The sequence below is a fragment of the Erpetoichthys calabaricus genome, chromosome 4, assembly GCF_900747795.2.
Source record: "Erpetoichthys calabaricus chromosome 4, fErpCal1.3, whole genome shotgun sequence".
Taxonomy (NCBI): domain Eukaryota; kingdom Metazoa; phylum Chordata; class Cladistia; order Polypteriformes; family Polypteridae; genus Erpetoichthys; species Erpetoichthys calabaricus.
This window is the reverse complement of record NC_041397.2, coordinates 35,783,122-35,794,538: the sequence shown is the minus strand read 5'-3', so window position 1 is coordinate 35,794,538 and position 11,417 is coordinate 35,783,122. Positions and strand designations below refer to the sequence as shown.

The following is an 11,417-nucleotide window of genomic DNA, read 5'->3' as shown; positions in this document are numbered from 1 at the left end:
GTAAAAATAACAAAGAAGCCACTGTTTACTTTTTACACATTTTTTCAACTTTTTTCAGTCCACCTTATTTTTATGAGCTTTCTTTCAAATGCTTTCACATGAAATTGTTCCCCTTCTACTTGTAAGAACACATCTGCTTTCAAATAAAGCCCCCTGTACACGGTGAATTTCACAAAAACCTTTTGCTCTTTTGCATTTCATTAATTGTTTGTGTTAAAATCTCATTACTGTGTTTTTATCCGCCTCTATTTCTGTCATGAATTCACTTTCTTCTGTTTTTCCATTTTTTGTTTTTCCACACTTTTGGGAGAAGACTTTTAAATGTTTACACCATTCACTACATTTATTTTAACTCTTCAATGCTTTCCAGTTTTTGCTGTAACTTAATCAATTTAACCTTCAGTTTCCATATCCCCTTACCTCCTTGCATCCTTTTCTCATCTTTCATTTTCGGTATCGGGGCAAGGTGGTCAGAAAAGTAAAATCTGGAAGTTTTTAATCTTGTATTCACTACATCTCAATAAAAAAATCTATCCTAGATGATTTCTTATTTTTTGCACTGCCCAAAGCATCTCCTTTTTTATTGTCTTTTTCTCAAAAGCTATATTTTGATTATCCATCCATCCATTTTCCAACCCGCTGAATCCGAACACAGGGTCACGGGGGTCTTCTGGAGCCAATCCCAGCCAACACAGGGCACAAGGCAGGAACCATGTTAATCAAAAATCTTATTTTTTCAGATCTCTTCCTATTCCAACTGAACTCTCCTACTGTTACATTATTTGTGTGGGCTATCATTTTAATGTTTAGTTTTACAAAAATTCACATTTTTCTTTTTTGCAGGTACAATAAACACTATTGTATGTTCTAGGAATTCTTTTTGAACTTTTTAAGTTTGCAGTTATCCATTTGTTTTACCTCCCTAAAATGTTACTACAATTTTGACAATTTTAATCATTAAACCTCCTCCTGTATTTTTATTTACGAGGGACGTTAAAAAGTTTCTGCACTTTTATATTTTTGTTGGAAACGGTGAAGGCAGGAGTAGTAGTAATTGGGCATTAAAAAGTTGGTACGATGCTGGGAACATTGAATCGCAAATGAAGGTGACTACGTATGATGTGATTTTGAAATTCCTAATAAGCAGAGTTAGAAAAAGAGCAGAAACGTTTTGAACATCCCTCGTACATTGGTACCAGAAAAAAATACTCTTCTGTTTTCCTACTACCGTAATGTGACTCTGATAATGTGTTACTGTCATCCTGCTCATTCCTCCTCACAAGTGAGACAAGTTTCCTTTCCATCACTAGAAACGTCATGCTGCTCCAAGTGTTTTCCCTCCTTTTATTTTTCTATGTTGGTGCTATAAATGGTTATTGCTTTTTTTTAAAATACTTTCTATCTCATCTATCTGCTTTTGATTCCAGCTTTCCTTGTGTATCTTCAACATTTTCTTTTAATTTTCAATTGTTTCCAGGGTAAATCTAAATTTGTCTGTTGACCATTTTAGACTGTTGCTTGATCCATTTTCCTTCTCTCTCTGCCCTGCCACAGAGTCTAGAACAGTGCTATATTGTCTCCTTCCCCTTCATTTTCCTAACATCTCGTTACTTCACTTTATATGGGTTTAATTGCAATGGCCAAATTTTTAAAGTCATTTGTGTGTTTTCCACAAAGATTGTTACAGTTTTATCTTGCAGTTCCTAACTGGATGGTCAGTCTCACTGCAGTTTCTACACATTATTGTTTCACACTCAGCTGCTGTGTGTCTTACTCGGTCACACCAAAGTCATATATTGGGGTGATCAGAATAAAAGAATATCCCTCTTAATGGTCCTATCTGCAGAACTGCAAGAGCATGTTTTATATTTTAGCTATAATATCCATTTTCATACCATTTCAAACCATTTTCAAATCTTTCAATCACCCCTTTTCATTACCTTGAATTGCCTATTAAACACCTAGTCAAGGTCGGATCTTTCTTTTTCTCCAGAAAAAAAAATCGACATAGTTCCTCCTTTACAAAACTATTTCTGAGCACTACTTGGAATCAGTTCTTATTAAAATGAAATCAACTTGCCTGGACTGCAAGCCAAATGTATGAAGTAAAACCTTGGTTGACAGGTTCTTCTGGTCTATTTTCTATCGCTCATCCAAGGTGACATTTCTTCATTCCTCTTCCATGTGCTCCGTCTGCCTCAATTCTCTTCCTTTAAAAGAAAAAGAAAAGCATGTGATCAATGGACACATCTTCCTAAAGAGAGGGCTGGAAAGAGTTATGGCTTTAGTTTCCTACAAAGTAAATCCACCACACACTGGAGGGTTCAATAACAGCAGCAGGCCTGTCTACACTTTCTTTTTTTTAATTAGGGTCATTTGGCATTCCCTAGTCTTCTACCACAGAACAACCAGTTCAGATATTAGCCATCCAAACAACCTTTGGCCAAAAAAAACATCTACTTGAACCCAAATACCCAAAAATTATTAAAATCTGATGGGGTTTAATAGGGCCAAGCCCTAGCATCTGCCAAGTACACAAATGATTACGGAGACCTTTACCTGCCCAGTAATTGTGAAAAATTAAATATTTATTTTAGTAAAAAATGTAAGTTAAATACACATGTAACATAATTTATTCTCTCTCAAAAACTTTAAATTAACAAACAATAAACTGAGAGTCACAAATGTTACAATATCCCATAATCCATGGCAAAATATGCAAATGAGGATTTAATTTGCATTTGAAAATATTAAGGGTGGCACTGTGGTGCAGGGAGACATGATGCTGCTCAGAAGACTTGTTGATTCCTGGCCCAGTAACCGTCTGCGCAGAGTTTGCATGTTCCCTTCTTTTTTGCATCGTTTTGTTTCTCTATGTAAGACAATGTGCATGCGTGGGTGAGTCCACCCTACACTGAGTGGGCACCCACTCCAGGGCTCATTAGTTTCTTTGGTTGGCTTCCTGCAGCCCTATATGGGATACATCGTTCAGAAAATGGTTGGGTGGCTGTTTAGTTTTCCAGCTACATGTAAAAGGGCATGTTACGATAATTAGGGAAGTCCATGTGTCCATACTTTCAACCTGCATGTTTTGATTTTGCCTGCCTAAGGTAAAGTCATCCCTGATAGAGGATCACAGGAATTGTCGGGTAGAGGGGTCCTTTCATCGGATTGGCTGGCCCAGTGCTGTCTCAGCTGTGGCCAATTGGGGGAGGCAGCTTGATGGCTGAGGTCTCCAGGACTCTAAACAAATCCAAATCATTTTATGTGATATCCTCTACTGTTAAATACTGCTCTGTACTTGTAATATTTCTATTGCACTGTTATAATGTATTGAGGATTACTTGTGTTCTGTTCTGTGTATTGTATTGTATTGACCCCCATTTTTTTGACACCCACTGCACACCCAACTGACCTGGAAAAGGGTCTCTTTTTGAACTGCCTTTCAAGGTTTCTTCCATTTTTTCCCTACAAGGATTTTTTTGGGAGTTTTTCCTTGTCTTCTTAGAGAGTCAAGGCTGGGGGGCTGTCAAGATGCAGCTTGCTTAGCTTTTTTCTCTTACATGAAATCTTTTTCTTTTGATTTTTGATTAAGGATATACATCATTTGCTTAAAGCTTAAAGTCGGCATCTCTGTGTGCGATTGCTATTAGTGTAGCACAGAGGCTACAAGAGGATGCCACAAGAAGATGCTCTTGAGAAGAAACTGGGCTGAAGAAAAGGTCTGAATGCAAAGAGAGTCCCAGCCAGCAAACAGATATTCCCATTGTTGAATACACGGCGTACAATATAGATACCAGTGCAGGATTTACGTATAAGCTACACAAGTTATAGCTTAGGGCCCCCGCCTTCTTGGGGGCCCCCAAAACAAATTGTCCGAGTGAGCAATTGTCATATATACTTCAATATACTACAGCATTATTTGTCTCAATCAGGCCCGGCCTTAGGCATAGGCGACCGCCTAGGGCCCCGGCGTCCGGGGGGCCCCGGATCGACTCCTTGGTCTAATTTTCACGCATTTCACAGAGCTTCCAGGGGGGCTCTGCCCCCCTCTGGGGGCCCCTGGACCCCCCTTTCGCCTAGGGCCCCATAATACCTAAGACCGGGCCTGATAGATACTGAATACTGATTTTGTATACAATGGTTACAGGTAACCGTTGTATAGCTAATAATTTTTTTTAATCATTTTTTGCATTTATATAGTGCTTTTCTCACTACTCAAAGCGCTTAGCAATTGCAGGTTAAGGGCCTTGCTCAAGAGCCCAATAGAGCAGAGTCCCTTTTGGCATTTTACGGGATTCGAACTGGCAACCTTTCCGATTGCCAGTACAGATCCCTAGCCTCAGGTAGTTTTGACATTTCTTCCTATCCTCCATTAAGAAAAAAACTTAAGTGGTTAGTTGGTACCTTCTGTATTATCTGGCAACATGATAAAACAGTTTAATACATTTTTAGCATCACATTATGAAAGCAAAGTGCTTTTCTATGGTATAAAAGGTTGTGATGTTTTTTACATTTAAAACATGCATCCCACAGACTTTCTCATTTAAAATCATGCCTCGTTGGGCATTTGCATCCAGTTTTAAATTCATAAATAAATAAATTGAAATACTTTAGGGATGAATGGAAACATCACTCTTGTAGACTTTTAATGCTCTGTTTAAAATTGGCCTGAAGTAAAACTGAGAAAAAAATACTAAGAAGGAAGCAGTGGCACGTGATTCCTAGTTTACACGCGTATTTCAATATTTTACTAAAGTCAATGCCCGAGTAAGTCTACAGCAGTAAGGGATTCTCCCATGTATAAAACATTAAATTGTAAATACTATTCTATTTGCGCATCATTTTGAGTTGCTCACGGAGTCCCGAATGAGACACATTACCTGCACTGTGACGGAGCGCCAGTTACGGCACTACAGCCATGTGGCGCGATTCCCTGATTGTGATCCTCACTGTTGAGGACTGGAGCGGTGAACCAGGCCAAGGGGGCGCCCACGTAACACCTGGCTGTGGCACATAGACGGCCATTTCCGGGGGTGGACTGGACCGCGTGTCTGCCTTGGACGGCTGCCAACCAGGATCCTGAACTGTTCCGTTGTGTGGTGGGTGTGCATGCTCCCCAACCTGACCTGCTGCGCATCATTATTTAGAGGGTGTATATAGACCAAGATGTCATCCACTCATTCATCTCCTGGTCCTGAGCCCACTAAATCCAACTAACTCAAAGTGGAGGTGAGCTGATCCATTCCCATCAATTTTCTTTGCACGGCAATCCATCGCTGTGCACACTCAACAACATATAAGTAACCAACGTTTATTTAATATAGTGCCTTTAACTAGCAAATAGCATTCCACGAAATTTTACTGTCTCACAGTACATGTGAGTGTATAGTATTCGATTCTGTCAAGTGACACGTTTCGAATTTCACCTTTAGGAAATGACAACAATCAATACGTGCACTCAAAGTAACTTTTGATAAACGAATCGTGCAAACAACATTTTAACCTGCAAATTAAATTGTACAAAGATTAGTACAAAAATAGTTGTCACTGTTTTCAATTGTGTGTGAAAATACGCATAAAGCTTCGCCAAATGAAAGAACGAAACCTTCACAACTCTTGTAATACATATGTAAAGTAACACAATGCGTGTTAAATCATCTTCCCATATGGTCTAGCGGTTAGGATTCCTGGTTTTCACCCAGGCGGCCCGGGTTCGACTCCCGGTATGGGAACGAAAAACTTTTCATTAAGAATGTATTTTAAAATTCTCTATACAGTATCCTTAAAAGGTGACAGAAAGAAACATCTTCATAGTATAAATAACACACATTAGTGTGCTACTGATGTGCGTTACTTTAGTGTGACTACTCATAAAGTTACCGAGATGCCTGCGTTTAGTACAGCTACACAAGACGTTTTCAAACTACAAAATTCATAAATCACTAAAAAAATTAATATAAAAAAATAATGAAAACATTGAATAAGCTTCCTTTTAGAATATCTTAAATGAAACACGTTTGTCGAACTAAGCTCCCGGACTTTCGGTTGACTAGCTGTATTTTCGTTTAATTTATTTCATTTTATTCTAAATGGTATGCAACATGGTTACGTATGGCAATGTTGTTGATATATGGGTAAAATATACACCAACATAATTTTTTCGAAATCACAAAAGCTGCACGTGTGTGTTTCCGCCCGGTTTCGAACCGGGGACCTTTCGCGTGTTAGGCGAACGTGATAACCACTACACTACGGAAACTGCCATATAGACGGACAGAAACACCCTACTGCTTTTTTAGCCTGTCTGTCTGTGGATATTTTTAGTTTCGCTTTTTTGAGTACCTGTAGTATTATTGGTTAACGAATTAGTTTTCATGTCTTTAATTAAATCACGTTATTTCCTACGCTACTGATAACTGATTAAATAAGCCTTTGTGTACGTTAATCCACTTCCTGAAAAGAATCAGCATAGTAAAATACTAAAGTCATAAGCCAAATGAACATTTAAATATATTTAATCAGGTTTAAGATATCTTAAAATGCAATTCAGTCTTTCACATTTCTGAAATTCATTTCAGGATAGATCAAAATAAATTCCTTTATATTTTAGGTTCCATGGTTTGTTTTCAAAGCTTACTGTTGTACTTGCTGTTAGTTTCATTACTTTATTTTGGTTGTGTTCTGTTACAGTGGTTTGATTTAAAAAAAACTTATCAATGGCACACTTTAACATAATCTCAAATGGATTTTAAAATAACTCAAATCAAATATTTCACAATAATATCCTACAACATTTACTGTATGTCGGGGAATCTCAAAATCACTTCCTGACAATGTGAAGATATGTCACAATGTGTCAGAGATCCCTTAAAATAACATGGAAGTCTGGGCACTGCATTTCCTGTTCCTTTTATGCAGTATTACTTCTGACATACTGAGTATCGGGTGGCGCCGTGGTGCTGCTGCCTTGTAATAAGAAGACGTGACCTGGGTTTGCCACCTAGATATTTCCCGTGTGGAGTCTGCATATTCTGTCTGTGGTGATTTTCTCCAATAAGTCCAAAAGCTTGCAGGTTGGAAGAAATGCTGTTGCCAAATTGGCCTCTGTGTGTGTTCTCCCTTCGGTGAAGTACTGCTCTGTCCAGGTATGGCTCCTGCCTTGCAACCAGTGAATTATGGGGTAGGCTCCTGCATGAAGAGTTTAAGAAAGTGGATGGTGAATGTAATTTAGCTGAGGCTGGGTTTTCGCCTACTCATGAAACATTGAACAGTGTTGACTTTACACAGAGAACTTGAACACAGAGGCAGGAGAATAAGGTTTGAGAGTTGAACTGACCTGTCCATTTTAATGATCTATGACAAGTGTGTATGTCCATTAGTACCTTATATAAGATCTTCATTAGGCACCTTATATAGAGTATCAAAGATAAAGCTCATAACCTGGCTGGAAGAATTCATCTCAGATTTTAGCCCTGCTTCTTTGACACTCTTTATGAAGAGAAGGTGACCTTAACAGGTTAAAAAATATAACACACATGAAAACTTTTGAAATTATATTTTCACTCATGGATTAGTCCATACTAGCATCTTACTTATAAAAAGTGGATAAACAAGCATAAAAAATGGATCTCAAAAACAGATGGCAAAACACATTTTTCATCTGGTCTTAATATTGCACTGTACACTACAAGTGCTGCTGCTGCTGCATGTTTATAATCCGACTTATCATTTCAGTAAAGTGTATTCTGCATGGTTAAGATAATACAAATGGTCTTGAAGGTAGCATATGAACATTGGTTAGCTCTGTACAACTCAGTTCATGAAAGTATGGTTTTACGAGTTTTCACTGCAACATAATAAAAGCCTAATCAAAACGTCTTATTTAACTAGATACAGGGTGTCCATACAGTCAGTGTGCAATTTAAAATAGTTGTAATTTTGTAAGTATATGTGATAGAAGGAATTCGTAAACAGGATTAGGAAGCTTGATGTATCTAGTTTTTTTTTTGTCTTTAGAAGTTTTATTTTTGCCATTTTTGGGGAACTGAAAATCCACATGAGTCTGTTGAACATGAAAGAGATCCTCCCAAAGTTAATGTGTGGTGTGCTTTGGGAAAAAATCGAGTCATGGGGACATTCTTTTTTGAAGGGCATGTTGTTAATGGTGATAGCTTTTTAGAAATGCTGCAAAATTATATTATTCCTCAACTTGAACAATTAGGACTGATAGAGAATACAGCGTTTCAACAAGATGGTGCTCCTTGTCACTTTGCTTTGCATGTTAGACAGTTTCTACATGAGAAATTCCCTAACAGATGGATTGGGAGAGGTGGACCATTTTCTTGGCCTCCACGTTAGCCAGATTTGACTCCGTTGATTTCCTTTTATGGGGACATGTGAAAACTAATATTTATTCAACCAAACCTCCGTCTTTAGAAGACTTGCAAGCTAGGATAACTGATGTGATTGCTGGTATTACTGAAAATCAGCTTGAAAATGTTTTCCGAGAACTACAGAATCGTATTACCCTTTGTATTAGTAATGATGGTGGACATGTTGAAAATTAACAAGAACAATAAAAAATGTAAGTGTTTCTTCTTTCTAATCTTTTTACAGATTCTTTCTATCACATATACTTACAAAGTTACAACTATTTTAAATTGCACACGTACTTTATGGACACCCTGTATATTAACATTCAAAGACAACAACAACAACAACATTTATCTCTATAGCACTTTTTCATACAAATAATGTAGCTCAAAGTGCTTTACATGATGAAGAAAGAGAAAAAAAGACAAAATAAATAAGAATTAAAATAAGGGAACACTAATTAACATAGAATAAAAGTAAGGTCCAATGGCCAGGGAGGACAGAAAAAACAAAAAAAAACTCCAGACGGCTGGAGAAAAAAATAAAATCTGCAGGGGTTCCAGGCCACGAGACCACCCAGGCATTCTAGACAGGTAACAGAACACATTTAAAAGTATTTAATATTTGACATCTCCAGCCCTACACGTACCTTCAGTGTTCCTCACACGGCCTTCCTCAGTATACGCGTGTCTCTGAACCCGTCTTGTCACTTGAGCATGTTCCTGTAAACCCTGTGTCCCAGACGCTGTCATTTTGAATCATTCCTTTTATATTCCGAAGATGTGCATGTTACAGATTATAGGAGCTTAGGGGACCAGAAGGTGTAAAATAGCTGTAGCACTTCTATAATCTAATTTCTTTTTTTTTTTTTTTTATTAATTTTATTGTAATCATTCATGCAAATCAATCAATTTTTACAAATAATAGGATTGAAAAAAAAAAAAAGTCGACCCCCACCCGTGAGAGAAAGAGCATGGCCAACAGAGTAAAACTTAAGGCTTGTAGACATACCTAAATTGATGACTTTAATAGGCCAGCAGAGATGAATGGAGAGGAAAAAGAGATACGGAGATATAATCTAATTTCTTTGTCTTAAATGTATTTTATTTTTACCATTTAAGTTAAATCATTTAATTAAAAAAAGACAGTTTTAGTAATCCTAAATCAAATTTTAACAGTGAGGCCAGTGCTATGCAAGCTCTGTTGGATGTTGGACTTTTTAGATGATGTCTTGGAGGAGCCTGTCTTCTATGAGGGCTACATCTGCAGGAGATGCCAGCTGATCCAGCACCTCGAGCTCAGGGTCACTGAACTGCAGGAGGAGTTGGCTGGCCTGCATTGTAGTAAAGAACTGACAGACCTGGTTCAGGTGTCCTTTAGAGAGAAAGTGTGCACCCCTAAGGTGGCACGGGAGGAAGATCCAGACCAGACAGGCAGAAATAGATGGGTCACAGTCATAAGGCGCAAGGTAAAGGGTGCACATTGACCAGGGGCATCAACCACAGAATTGGAAGTGTCAAACCATTTTCAGGTCCTTGCAGAGCTGGAGATGACAGGCAGGGATGAGGAGCCCCAAGAGGCCACCTTAAAATCAGTTCCCAGAAAGAGAGAGAGGTAGTGAAAGTTGGGGACTCAAACATTAGGGGACTGAAGTGCAGGTTTGCTCCAGAGACCAAAGAGTCTTGCACGGTGTGTTGCCTTCTAGAGGCACAAGTGGGGGACCTCCCTGGATGGGTGGATAGGCTCCTAGCCAGAGCGGGGGTGGATCCAGTTGTCACTGTCCATGTTGGAACAAATGACATATATAAGGGTGGTCTGTCAGTTCTGTGGTCCAAATTTAAAGAGTTAGGTGCCAGGCTGAGAAGCAGAACTGACAAGGCAGTCTTCACTGAAGTTCTTCCTGAGCCACAGGCCAGTCCAGCTAAGACTGTGGAGATCAGAGGGCTTAACGCGTGGCTCAAATCTTGGTGCAGGGTAGAAGGGTATAGGTTTATGGGGCACTGGGACACCTTTTGGAACAGATGGGTCCTGTTCCACTGTGACGGGTTAAATCTGAACTGGAGGGACACCAGTGTGTTGGGGAAGCGCATGAGCAGGTTAGTCGAGAATTGTATAAACTGGGGAATGGGCAGGGAGTTTAGGACAGGCCAGGTTTAGAACTGTACATGAAGGAACAAACAACGGTGTAGAAATAAAAATGCATAGTAATGTAAACTTTAACTCAACATTTAAATGTAAAAGTAAAAGGAGTAACACATTAAAAATAGCTTGCCTTAATGCTAGAGGTATCAAAATTAAAACAAGTGAGTTAAAGTTGTATGTAGAGAAGCATAATTATGATATTATGGCAATAACAGAAACCTGGCTAAATAACAAAGATGGGGATGAGTATAACATAGAGGGATATACATCTTTTACGAAGGATAGACAGAGCTGAGCTGAGCCTTTCCAGTTTAAGCAAAAGAAGTTTAAAAGGTGACATGATAGAAGTTTAAAATTATGAAGGGATTTAGTACAGTGGATTGAAAAAAAAAACTGCTATAAAAGGGAGGGGAGACATCTGATGAGAATAATTTTAATGGGTAGAAAGGAGCTTGCATTTCTACAGAAAATGAAGAATCGTACTTGTTTTGCTTCCCTGTCACACTGTTAAGGTTAAAAACATTTAATTTCTTGCATGAAACCAAAAAAAAAAAAAAAGATTCATCCAGTTGAAAAGTAATTGCAAGTTCATTTTGTACACATGAATATAAATAATATGAAATGCTGACGGAACATGCAGAATATGTTCCTGACCTTTATCAATACATATCAGTAAGTATTTAAAGCTACGACGTACTTTCTTTAATTGCAGTATATGTTGATTTTCTCACGTCCTGTAATAGAATGGTGCTGTTTCCTGTCACTCTGTATTGGATTATGAAGGCTTAAAAATGCTACATTATGAAATAATTTGATAATAACGCTGTCCGAGCCATGGATGGATGGCGAAAACAGGGAGGCGATAAGATCTAATGTCATGAGCCAAACCAGAGGTGACT

The 11,417-nt window shown here is 38.4% G+C and overlaps 2 non-coding genes across 2 annotated transcripts; one reads left to right on the top strand and one right to left on the bottom strand.

Moving 5' to 3' along the window:
* Positions 1–5,663: 5,663 nt before the first annotated feature.
* trnae-uuc (transfer RNA glutamic acid (anticodon UUC)) lies at positions 5,664–5,735 on the top strand. Its single transcript has one exon. It is a non-coding gene; the product is annotated as a tRNA-Glu (tRNA).
* A 454-nt stretch (positions 5,736–6,189) lies between these two features.
* Positions 6,190–6,262, bottom strand: trnav-aac (transfer RNA valine (anticodon AAC)). The gene has a single exon. It is a non-coding gene; the product is annotated as a tRNA-Val (tRNA).
* Between the last annotated feature and the right edge of the window lie 5,155 nt (positions 6,263–11,417).